The sequence below is a fragment of the Coenobita brevimanus genome, chromosome 82 (genome assembly GCF_032717465.1).
Source record: "Coenobita brevimanus isolate Jiangsu-jjx chromosome 82, ASM3271746v2, whole genome shotgun sequence".
In the NCBI taxonomy this organism is placed as follows: domain Eukaryota; kingdom Metazoa; phylum Arthropoda; class Malacostraca; order Decapoda; family Coenobitidae; genus Coenobita; species Coenobita brevimanus.
Window position 1 is genome coordinate 14,785,051 of NC_137035.1, and position 12,646 is coordinate 14,797,696.

Consider the following 12,646-nt stretch of genomic DNA (forward strand, 5'->3'; position numbering starts at 1 on the left):
GATGCAGTGAATGGGTTAATTAGCACTCAGATTCCTCTGACTCACTCTCAGTCCATTAGATGTATCTGGTGTTGGCCTGGGCAAAATACACTAAATTCTTATTATATGTCAGTGATGTGTTCCAAAACATATATCTTTTTTTTTCCATAAAATTGGTACAAATAACAAGGCTTTACTATATTCTAATACCGTCTCTGTGAATGGATATGGGATGTTATTCTACTTTTCAAAAGTAGGATGTTATTCTAACATTCAAAAGATATCAGAAAACATAGGTACATATGGCAAGTTATTCTAATACTGTATTCAGAAGATTTCAATGAACATGGATGCACATGGCAACCTATTCCAATATTCAAAAGATAATACTGTAAATGAAAATGGACATATTGTACATGGCAAATTATTCTAACATTTAAAAAGATACCAATTAACATGGAAACATACAACAAGCTATCATTTTCATTTTTAAAGGCTCCAACATGCTTGGATGCATCAGACTTGGTTACTTAACCCGCCCCATCCCGACCACTTTTCCACCACTGACTCCCCCCAATCCCAACCATTTTAGGAAAAAATTTTTTTTGGCTCAAACCTTTGCTTTTGGTGAGAAACATCGAAAATTCATAGAGAAATCGCTCACCTGAGGTTTAAAATACTCATTACAGGTAGGAGTACCTCCTTACCTTACTGGGTTTTCTATCAGGCTGGCACCAAAGAAAACGAGTTCTATGGGAGGATAACTATTTCACACCACTCATAAACGGTATTTATTTATTTACTTGGTACGAATTTATATGTAGTACAAGAGTATATTGGTTTTCAAGCAGTAATATAGGCATTATAAGCATTGTTTCACTCACTAATACCTGACCTTTTTTTGCCACATTACCTGATCATCATTTCTAACTGTTTCTTCCTCTAATGCTATGTAAAGTTTGTCCTCCACATTGTCATTGATTGGGGAATCACTCTGGCCCTGAATTTCGTACCGTGGCATAACATGGCTATACTGGCCAGGTCACTGATAACAGGTGCATTGTTGAGACAATGGCATGCAGGCGGGGGTAGGAGGTCATGCTGGGTAAGGCATTGTCCCTGCCTGGCATCTTGTTGAGGAAGGTGTCATGTGTATACGTACCAAAAATGATTTGCGAAAATTGAAAATTGTGCAAATTAGGGACCTTGCAATTTTTTCGCGTTTATGTACATCGACGGGATTGGCAGTGACAAAATGTGTGGACGTTTAAGAACGTCGACAGGACGCCGCGGGTTAATGGCGGCTCTCCATGCTGCTCGATCTCTAACAGAATCCTTAATCAGTCTCTTATCCCTGATGTAGTGCCAGAAGTGATAATAAGTTGTATCTAGTTTATTTTATATGACCAAAAGTTCGGTTAAGTGAGAAAGAGTGGCCGAAGCATGGCTGTTACCATGCAGACGTGTCCAGAACATAGATCAATTACCTAGTTGCTAAGTCACTTTTTTTTTTCCTACTGTAATTCACTAGTATTAAGTCTTTTAATAATATAATATCTCGAGCTGATGGGAACATGTGCCTTTGTTCACATAATCCAGCATAATGTATGCGTGCACAAAGTGATGTAAAGCACGATAAATTTCATTACTTTTCGATGTAAGGGTATAAAGTGAGGTGATGTTGAGTAATTATTGTAATTAGAGAATGTTATTTTTGGGGGGTTATTTGATTGTAAGGGGAAGGACATTACACTGAGTCTATCTCGAGTCTGTAATAATTAAAATCTTAAATTGCGTATGCTGTCTCCCGCCCCCCCCCGGGCTCCCCCTTGCACCATGCAGTTTTGGCGTGTCTCACTCGCTCACCGGCCGTGGTAAGTGGCAGTTGGTCAGTACTGTCGTATCTCCCTCCCCCCTCCAAGGAATTCGGTAAGTAATTTGATGTCTGATATGTTGAAGCGCGAATAGTGATATCTCGTGGGTGATAATAGTGACGAAATAGTGAAACGGACTCGGGTAGAATCGTGTTGTCGTTCCTCAGGGAGTGTAGCGGTGACGCCATTAGCCTTTGGAGATGCGAGTCCTGTGTTCCTGCTCACCTCTCTTACATTTTTGAGCTGGATAGTGAGGTATTTCCCATATTTTTGTGTACTGTACTTTTTATTATTATTTAGTAACTGGAATACGAAATGCTACAGAGTTCTGTCTGAGCCTCTGATAAATGTGTGATTTTTGTAGGCCAAGTATCAGGTGCCCAGGGACTGTGACTTATTTATTATTGTGTTGAAATGACTTGGTAATTCAGTACTTATTAGGGCTATGTTGTGAGTAAATGTTCACATAGTTACTTTGTGAGGCACAATGATTTTGATACAGTGATGATTTTCATGGTTAGAGTTACAGTTATTATGCTTACTGTGTATGTTACAGTATTTTTTTTTCTTCCATGTTATCCCTACAATAAGTATTATTTTGACCAGACCTATGTGTCTCTAGTGCCATGTGTTATTCTGTTATTACTTGAGATGCCGAGTGTTGTAACTCATGTTTCTTTATTATGAGACTTTCCTGATCATGTGAAGAGGTTGCTTGCATTGGAGAGAATAGTTATTCATTATTTATATTAACTTCTAGCGGGTCCAAGCATGGAGGTCGAAGTTCCAGTGAGTCAAAATCCAAGTGTGGAGGTCTAAGTACCAGTGAGAGTCCAAGTCCAGGCGTGGAGGTCGAAGTCCCAGTGCGTGAGTCAAGGTCGGCAGTGGCAGAGGACTGGACCAGTGAAATTTGTGCTCAGAGGGACGATTATGAAGAAACACATTGGACTGGGACAGAGGAGCTAAGTTTTGTGCATTTGATATTAGGACCATATAGAGATATATTTTTCGAACAATGTGCCAACTGATTCATGTTTAATCTGTAAAGCAAGTAGCTGGGGAAGATTCTACTTTTTGGTCTTGTTAATACACATTCCTTCCCACTTGAACTTTATTGTTTGTATAACCCTTGAGAACTGGTGGTATAGAGCTTACCTAGTAGTTTATTAATTTTGCAACTTAGAAGCATTCTGGGAAACTGCGAAGGTTGGGCTTGGGTTGGCCTGGTTGGAGCCTGGCCCCGTCATTTTGGCATGCTAACACTCTTAACTTGGCCACTTGAAATGTAATAAACGCAACCAAAGAGGCCGCTACTGGGAGAGAGTCTCCATCAATCTGAGTTCCTGACCGTTCCAGCACACAGTGGTCATTAATAGTGACTTGTTTTCTGCCCCTTTTGGCCATGTAAAAGTCTGGATCGCAGAGGTGACAGTACGCTGAGGCCATGCTCAATGACCTCATTCCAGGTCTTTTTTGGTCTACCTCTCAGAAACCTACCCCTAACGTTAACACTTCTCACTTTCTGCACTCAGTTGTCATTCCCCATCCTCTCCACATACCCAAACCATATAAATCCATGCCCCCCTTATCACAACACCAATACACTCCAGTCCCATCCTACCTCTTAACTCTTCCATTGTAAACCTAACTCCCCCTCTCCCCAGGCCTCGCACTCAGGGATGCACTGCACCTAATCATTGTCTTTTCTGTACGTTTAAGTCTGTGAACATCTTCATCCTTTTCTGCCCAGGTCTCACTTCCATACAGCATTACACACCTAACACATGCCTCATAAAAAGATTCTTCAGTATGGAAGGAGAGACCTCTCAATGTCAGGACAGGTAACAGCTCCCTGAACTTTTTCCAACCACTTCTCACTCTACCCACACAGCTAGCTCCTGCCCCCACTCCAGCACTTATCGTGTCTCCCAAATCACAAAACTCTTCTACACACTCGAAAGACGCACCAGCAAGATCAATCCTTTCATATCTGACAATATCATTATGCTCTCCCCGACACACTGCACACATGAATGCAGCATTAACTCGCAGTCTAATTCTAATACCACTACATCTCTGATGCATCCACTTATCACAAACACTGAACAAGAAGGAATTACTTCCCATGCCCTTGTCGCAAATCGCACATGGCCACTCTCCCTCTTCTTTGATAATACTGCCACCAGCTCTAGATACCATCACCTTTGCTTTATCTGCATTTACTCTCAAGGCCTTGTGTCCCATGCCATCGCTCCACTTCCTAAATCTTTCCTCTGCCTCCCTTTCATTCTCTGCAATCAACATCAAATCACTAGCATACAATATCTCCCATGGAAGTTGATTTCTGTAGTCACGTGACTGGGCTTCAAGTACCATGATAAACAACAAGGGGCTCAAGACTGACCCCTGATGCATACCAACATTCACAGAAAACTCATCACTCAAATTTCCATTCACTCTTACCTAGGTGTGAGCACCCACATACACAGCCATAACCACCCTAACCAGCCACTCCTCGATCCCAAGCTTTCTCATTCCCCACTTCACCATCTCCCTAGGGGCTCAGTCAAAGGCCTTCTCCATGTCAACAAAAACAAAGTACAGATCCCTTTTCTTTCCTTTCCAATATTCAGAAGATATCAATGTATATTGATACAGAAGGAGAATTACTGTAATAATCAAAAGAGATCATGGAACATGGACAAATGTAGCAAGTTATTGAACTACAGTAAGCCGTTGCTATAAACAACTATTTCCATCCCTTCACTTCCATAATATAACACATTAGTTTATTCCTGGTTCCATCAGATATCATTCAGCTTGGAAAAGAACTAACCTACAGTAGCAGTGGCACTATGTAGGCTAAATCTAAACACTAGTTCTTAAAGTCTCTCACAAGCAGAAAGGCACTGTATGGATGTAATGAAAATGCTGCATTCTAAAAAATAGATGTCTTGAGACTGAAGGGGTAAAGGTACTAAACCATTATAACTTTGAAAAAAATTGCCTTCTCAAGTTTCATTGTTGCTTATGAAGCTGATTTGTCCACTCCACTATCACCCAGTTTATATACCAGCTGTACAAAAATATTGTGATAATGTGATACAGGCCAACTTCACTAAATGATCGACTTTGGATCCTAGAACACCAATCAGATTACTGTCAATTGTATATCAAATTATCAAAATCATGGACTCTAGCAATTGTATACGCAAAATCAGAGACCATATATGGAAAAATGGCGCTTCGCAAAGGCTGTAGCAGTCATATATATGAAAACGGCAATTGCATAAAAAGAAAAAAGGTGCTAAAATGTTATGAGCATACAAATGAACAACTGCATAATGACTGATCATATAGTAAGACTGACTTATATTTTGAATCACATCCCAGAAACATAAAGAAGACTAATTGATTTCTTGTTGGCTGGTACTGATAATAACTAGGGTATACAGTAATCTCTCGATTATCCAACAAAACAGGGCCATTAGTGTATCCAGGTATGGATGAAATCCAGATATGGAGCAATATCCTACCTCCCAATACCCTACCCATACCCAACCTAAATGTACAATCATGGACACTGAAAGCTGGACACATGGGGGCTGGGCTCATGGTTTCTTTTTCCTTTTCGATTTTACCACTAAATCGTCGTCCATATGAGCTGTACCCCCTTATTCCCTTTCTTCCTCCACCTCCTCTCTGTCCAGCCATATGACCCTGGAAGGCTGGTCATTCCCAGGGGACAAGTGGTCACTCATCACCTCTCTTTCTCTCTAAACCCTTGCTTCCCTCCTTTCTTCTCTCCCTCCTCCCTCCCCTATCTACCGTTTCTCTCTCTCTCTCTCTCTCTCTCTCTTAAAACTCTTGCATCCCTCCTTTCTTCTCTCCCTCCTCCCTCCCCCATCTACCATTCTCTCTTTCTCATATATATATATATCAATCTATCTATTGCCAGACGCCTCAATCCCGTTTGGGGTGGCCACAAACAAATCGCCTCCAAGTCGCCCTGTCCCCCGCCATTTCACTGCCCTGCTCCCAACTCACACCCCCCTCTCTCATATACCTCTCCACCCCATCCCTCCATCTCATCCTCGGCCTCCCCCTCCCTCTTCCCCCCTCCACCTCACTCACATACACTCTCTTCATCAGTTTTTCACCCTCCATCCTCTCCACATGGCCAAACCACCTCAGTATGTTCCTCATAACATTTCCTATCACATCCACATCAACACCACAACGCTCCTTTATATCCTCATTCGTCAGCCTGTCTCTCCACGTGACTCCACAGGCTCCTCTTAAATAACTCATTTCCACTGCTCTCACTCTTGACTTGTGTCCTTCCAACAACGTCCAAGCTTCACTTCCGTACGTTAGAGTTGGTATCACAATACTGTCATATACATATTATATATACAGTATATATATATATATATATATATATATATATACTGTAACAGTATGTGTGTGTGTGTGTGTGTGTGTGTGTGTGTGCAATTATCATCATGACTAATGGCATGCTCTGAACTGGAAAGTAAAGATGAGGAGAAATAGAGTGGAATCTTTGGTGAAAATTGTGGCAGAAGGGTGTAGGCAAGTATGAAGGTGGACGTTAATTGGCCCGCAGGGAAATAACGACAGTTCCACTAGCTGACGTCTCGAGAGGACTTCCTGCAGTTGTTCTCTTTAAATAGTTCCAATGTTTTATTTATTTTATAATACTTAAATCAAAGTCAAGGGATACCTTGCACTGACATTATTATTCACTCCTATACAACCCTGAGAGAGAGAGAGAGAGAGAGAGAGAGAGAGAGAGAGAGAGAGAGAGAGAGAGAGAGCATGGTCATTCCCAGGGGACAAATGGTCACTCCTCATCTCTCTCTTTTTCTGTCTTCTCCCTCTATAGTCTTTCTAAAATATCGAGATCGTTTGGGCATTGTCCCTCAAGGGAATTCACCCACCCGCTGCACTGCCGAATCTGTACCAACACACACCTCTCTGTCTCATGTCAGTTATTTACTACTTCTAAATGAAATTTATTTATAGTATATATATATATATATATATATATATATATATATATAGTAATCCCTCCAATATCCGATGTAATAGAGCCATAGGCAGGTCCGGATAGTGGTCCTGTCCGGATATTGAGTCCCAGCTTATGGACTTGTACTTATGGACCCTAACTCAGAAAAACACCTATACAACTCCCTCTGGATATGCATAGCACCTATTTAAGACCCAAATCACACCAATAAGGGACATAAAAGACTTAAATAAATGCAAAAGAAGCATAAAATGAGGTTTTTGAGGTAGGTTCATACAATATTCAACATTCTGGGTACTTACAAGTCCCTGGCTCCTGGGCTAGTACTTATGGACCCTAACCTAGCCTAACTCAGAAAAACACCTTCCTACTGCACATGCATAGCACCTAAGACACAGCATACTGACACCAATAAGGGACATAAAAGAATGAATTGAGGTGTCTGAGGTAAGTATAATATGGAAAATACAGTAGAGTACAGTATGAAACATTCTGCCTACTTACAGCAAGTCCATGGCCATCTCGATGAATAACCGCCTCCTCTCGGACTCTGACAGTAAGAAGGATTTCCTGAAGCACTAGCAGTACACTGTTCATGAAGTCTTGCACTGAACTTAGTCATTCGCACTCAGAAGTCCATTCTCTTCACACTGCGCACTCTTGTCTAACTTATGCTCCATTGTAACTTAAAAGTGTTGCACTCTGCACTTTAACTTTTTCCACTCTTATAACCATTTTCAAAAGCAAAAACACACAAGTCTATTTACAATAAATTTAGTTCAAAAATTGTCTTTTCACTCACAACTGTAAATCCTTAACACAATGCACTGATTTTTCACTGCACAACACTGTAAATTCCCGTGTGGCCTAGTATAGAAGTTCTTGGCGTCTATTCACTGTCAGAGTCCGAGAGTATCACTGGCAGGTGACCTAGGGGTGCATCGCCGGATTGTGGTGACGGCGTACCCACTGCAGACAACTCTGAAGACAGACGCAAACTCACGTCAAGCGACGACTCCATCGTGGCTGATGTGCTGGGCTGTGGCTCGGAGCATGAGGGCCTGTCTTGGGGAGGCAACGGAGTGGAGCCAGGTATGGGCACAGCAGGGGTCACGGGCCTGAAAAAACTGTCAATCGTTGATTGACGCAAGGAACAATGATTCTGACGACTGATGATGCGCTTCCTGAAAGCACACACTTCCTCCACACGTCCCAAGGGCCCCATCTCCCTGTCGCAGTCCAGGTGTTCCATGTAGTCGAGAACGAACTCTAGGTGTTCCCGGAGTGCGCTCAGCTTGGGGATGGCTGGAGTTGTGTCATGCTGAGAGGAGTCCGCATCATCGTCGCCATCTTCAAGCTGGGTACTGACACCTGCAACTGAAGATGAGATCTCGATATCAGACAAGGTCTGATACCCAGAATCGCCCTCATTGTCATCCAACCACTCACGTACATCGTCCACATCAACATCGTCTCCATGCGTACGTAGATGTGCATGGAAGTCATCCATGTCAAAACCTAGGAAATCGTACTCCACATCCGTTCCGAGAAGCAGACGAGACCAACCATTTTCTAGAGTCTTGACAGGGATTTCCTTCCATGCACTGGCCCAGTTGTATATTGCAGACTTGATGTTGTAGCAGCGAAGGTTTTCCAAAGTCCGCTGGCCTCGCGTGTCCCGTCTCTCCCTGCGCTTGTCCTCGTCCTCGAGAACAACCATCACCTCATCCAGGAACTTCCTTTGGTACAGCCTCTTCGTTGCCACGATCACTCCTTGGTCCATTGGTTGGATGAGAGCAGTCGTATTAGGTGGCAGAAACATGCACCTAATGCGGCCATTCTCAGCCACCAAGTCCTTGTCGCATGGGTGGGCAGGTGCATTGTCGAGGAGGAGGGGGGCCTTTACCTGGTCGCGTGGGATTCCCAGTGTCTCCGACTGGTAATGTATGACCTCCTTGACGAAGTGGCGGTGGAACCAGTCTTTGAAGATCTGGGCTGTAAACCATGCCTTCAAAGAATGGTACCAGACGACAGGAAGGACATCCATCACCCCACAAAGACAACGAGGCTGCTTTGCACGGCCAACAATAATGGGCTTGAGCCGGTGCATGCCTTGGAGAGCTTGAGGCCAGGTACACGCTTCTCCCGCTTCTCCATCTCCTCGGCTAGAGTGTTCGTTGGCAAAGAGTGATAGAATAAACCAGTTTCGTCAGCGTTGTAGACTTGACCGAGAGTGAGGCCCTCCCTGTCGATCAAGCCCTTCACCTTGTGCCGAAACTCGTCAACTCCATCCTCGTTAGTGTCCAAAGCGTCGCCATAAGCTTTACGGTTGGTAATGCCATGCCATAACTTGAATGCGAAGAGCAAACCCTCGGATGCCTTGAAGTCTAGCGCGTCGTGAAGCCTGGCAAACTTCTCAGCAGCAGCATTCAGCTCCGTACCATGTACCATCACACCAGCAGCATGTTGCTGTCGATACCAACTCAACGTGGAGCGGTCGACTTCAGCAAACTTGGGAGTAAACATCACCTTCCTCTCCACGTTGCGTTTGCTTCTCGACGAGAAGTCAGCCGTGTACTGCATGAATTTGTCTCGGGATCTCTTAATATCAAACAAAGTAGATAGGGCCAGGTTGAACTCGCGGAGGATGCGGGAAGAAGACCACCCCGCATGTACTTTCTCCAATATCTCCCGTTTCTTCTCCAGAGTCAACACCACTCTCTTCCTCTTCTCAGGCGGCAGGGCCGTCATCACACACACGAAGGAGAGGCACGAGAGCAGCAGGAGTGCCTGCAGCAGGTAAGGTACCACCACAAAAGCGAGCACGTGGGCAACCATGATGACGAGCGTGCACTCGCGACGAAAGACAGGCGGAAAGTGGGGAGGATGCAGAGGCGCTCTAGCGGATGTTGGAGGAATGACATGCCACAACAAAGCTGTCCCGCGCCCCGCACGCCAAGTTCAAGTTACAGGTGGGAAAAATTCTTTTTTTTTTTTTTTCCCGATTTTTTTGCGGTTTTCGGACCATTTTGGGAATATTGGATCCTGGGACGATTATGTCCGGTTAGCAGGGATGTTCGGATATTAGGCGTTCAGATATTAGAGGGATTACTATATATATATATATATATATATATATATATATATACTGTATATACAATAATCCCCCCAATCTCCAATGTAATAGAGCCAAAGGCACGTCCGGAAAGTGGGCCCCAGACTCCTGGACTTGTACTCATGGACCCGAACTCAGAAAAACACCTATACAACTCCCTCTGGACATGACTGCACCTATTTAAGACCCAAATGAAACCAATAAGAGACATAAAAGACTGAAATAAATGCAAAAGAAGCATAAAATGAGGTTTTAGAGGTGAGTTTATACAATATTAAATATTCTGGGTACTTACAACAAGTCCCTGGCTCCTGAACTGGTAGTTATGGACCCTAACCAAGTCTAACTCAGAAAAACACCTCCCTACTGCAAATGCATAGCACCTAAGACCCTCTTCACACCAATAAGGGACATAAAAGAGTGAAATGAGGTGTCAGAGGTAAGTATGGAAAATACAGTACAATATGAAACATTCTGGGTACTTATAGCAAGTCCCTGGCCATCTCGATGAATAACCCACCTCCTCTCAGACTCTGACAGTAAAAAGGAATTCCTGAAGCACTTGCAGTACACTGTTCATGAAGTCTTGCACTGAACTTAGTCATTTACACTCAGAATTCCATTCTCTTAACACTGCGCACTCTTGTCTTACTTGCGCTCCAATGTACCTTAATGAAATATGTGTTGCACTCTGCACTTAAAGTCTTTCCACTCATAAAACCATTTTCTAAACATAACACACTCTAGTTAATTTATGTTACACTGAGAGTCAATTAAATCTTTGTCTTTTCACTCAGAATTCAAATTCCTTAACACTATGCACTGTTTTTTTTCACTGCGCAACACTGTAAATTCCCGTGTGGTCTAGTGGAGAAGTTCTTGGCGTTTAATCACTGTCAGAGTCTGACAGTATCGCTGGCAGGTGGCCTAGGGGTGTGTCGCTGGGTTGTGGTGATGGCGTACCCACTGCAGACGACTCTGAATAGAGGCGCAAACTCAAATCAAGTGGTGACTCCACTGTGCCTGACGTGCTGGACTTTGGCTTGGAGCATGAGGGCCTGTCTTCGGGAGGCAATGGAGAGGAGCCAAGGCTGGGCACAGTGGGGGTCACAGGCCTGAAAAAGCTGTCAATGGTTGATTAACGCAAGGAACAACGATTTTGACGATTAATGATGCACTGCCTGAAAGAGCGCACTTCCTCCACAAGTCTCAAGGGCCCCATCTCCCTGTCGCAGTCCGGGTGCTCCAGGTAGTCGAGAACGAACTCTAGGTGTTCCCGGAGTGCGTTCAGCTTGGGGATGGCTGGAGTAGTGTCACGGTGAGAGGAGTCCGCATCATCATCGCCGTCCTCGTCGGAATCTTCAAGCTGGGTACTGACACCTACAACTGAAGATGCGATCTCAATATCAGACAAGGTCTGGTACCAAGGATCGCCCTCGTTGTCATCCAACCACTCACGTACTTCGTCCACATCAACATCGTCCCCATGTGCACGTAGACGTGCATGGAAGTCATCCATGTCAAAACCTAGGAAATTGTGCTCCACATCCGTTCTGAGAAGCAGACGAGACCAACCATTTTCTAGAGTCTTGACAGGGATTTCCTTCCATGCACTAGCCCAGTTGTAAATGGCAGACTTGATGTTGTAGCGGCAAAGGTTTTCCAAAGTCCGCTGCCCTCGCGTGTCCCGTCCCTCCCTGCGCTTGTCCTCGTCCTCGAGAACAACCATCACCTTGTCCAGGCACTTCCGACGGTACAGCCTCCTCGTTGCCATGCTCACTCTTTAGTCCATTGGTTGGATGAGAGCAGTAGTGTTAGGTGGCAGAAACATGCACCTAATGCGGCCATTCTCAGCCACCAAGTCCTTGTCGCACAGGTGAGCAGGTGCATTGTCGAGGAGGAGGGCCTTTATCTGGTCGCGTGGGATTCCCAGTTTCTCCGTCTGGTAATGGATGACCTCCTTGACGAAATGGCAGTGGAACCAGTCTTTGAAGATCTGGGCAGTGAACCATGCCTTCAAGGAATGGTACCAAACGACAGGAAGGACATCCATCATCCCAAGAAGATACCGAGGCTGCTTTGCACGGCCAACAATAACGGGCTTGAGCCAGTGCATACCATTAGCATTGGCACAACACAAAGCAGATATCCATTGCTAGTAGAGCTTGCGGCCAGGTACACTCTTCTCCGTCTCCTCGGCTAGAGTGTTCGTAGGCGAAGTGACAGAATAAGCCAGTTTCGTCAGCGTTGTAGACTTGACCGAGAGTGAGGCCCACCCTGTCGATCAAGCACTTCATCTTATGCCAAAGCTCGTCTACTCCATCCTCGTTGGCGTCCAAAGCTCCGCCATAAGACTTATGTTTGGTAAGGCCATGTCGCAACTTGAATGCAAAGAGCCAACCTTCGGATGCCTTGAAGTCTAGGGCGTCGTGAAGCCTTGCGAACTTCTCAGCAGCAGCCTTCAGCTCCGTGCCACGCACCAGCACACCAGCAGCACGTTGCTGTCGATACCAACTCAACGTGGAGCGGCCGACATCTGCATACTAGGGAGTACACATCACCTTCCTCTCCACGTAGTGTTTCCTTTTCGACGAGAAGTCAGCCGTGTACTGCATGAGTTTGTCTCGG

General features: G+C 44.6%; 1 protein-coding gene across 1 annotated transcript in view; it reads right to left on the bottom strand.

Annotated features, from left to right (window-relative positions):
• Nucleotides 1-12,646, bottom strand: part of LOC145409682 (U3 small nucleolar RNA-associated protein 15 homolog) — a 403,188-nt gene that overhangs the window by 198,350 nt on the left and 192,192 nt on the right. The gene's annotated exons all lie outside the window — the stretch shown is intronic.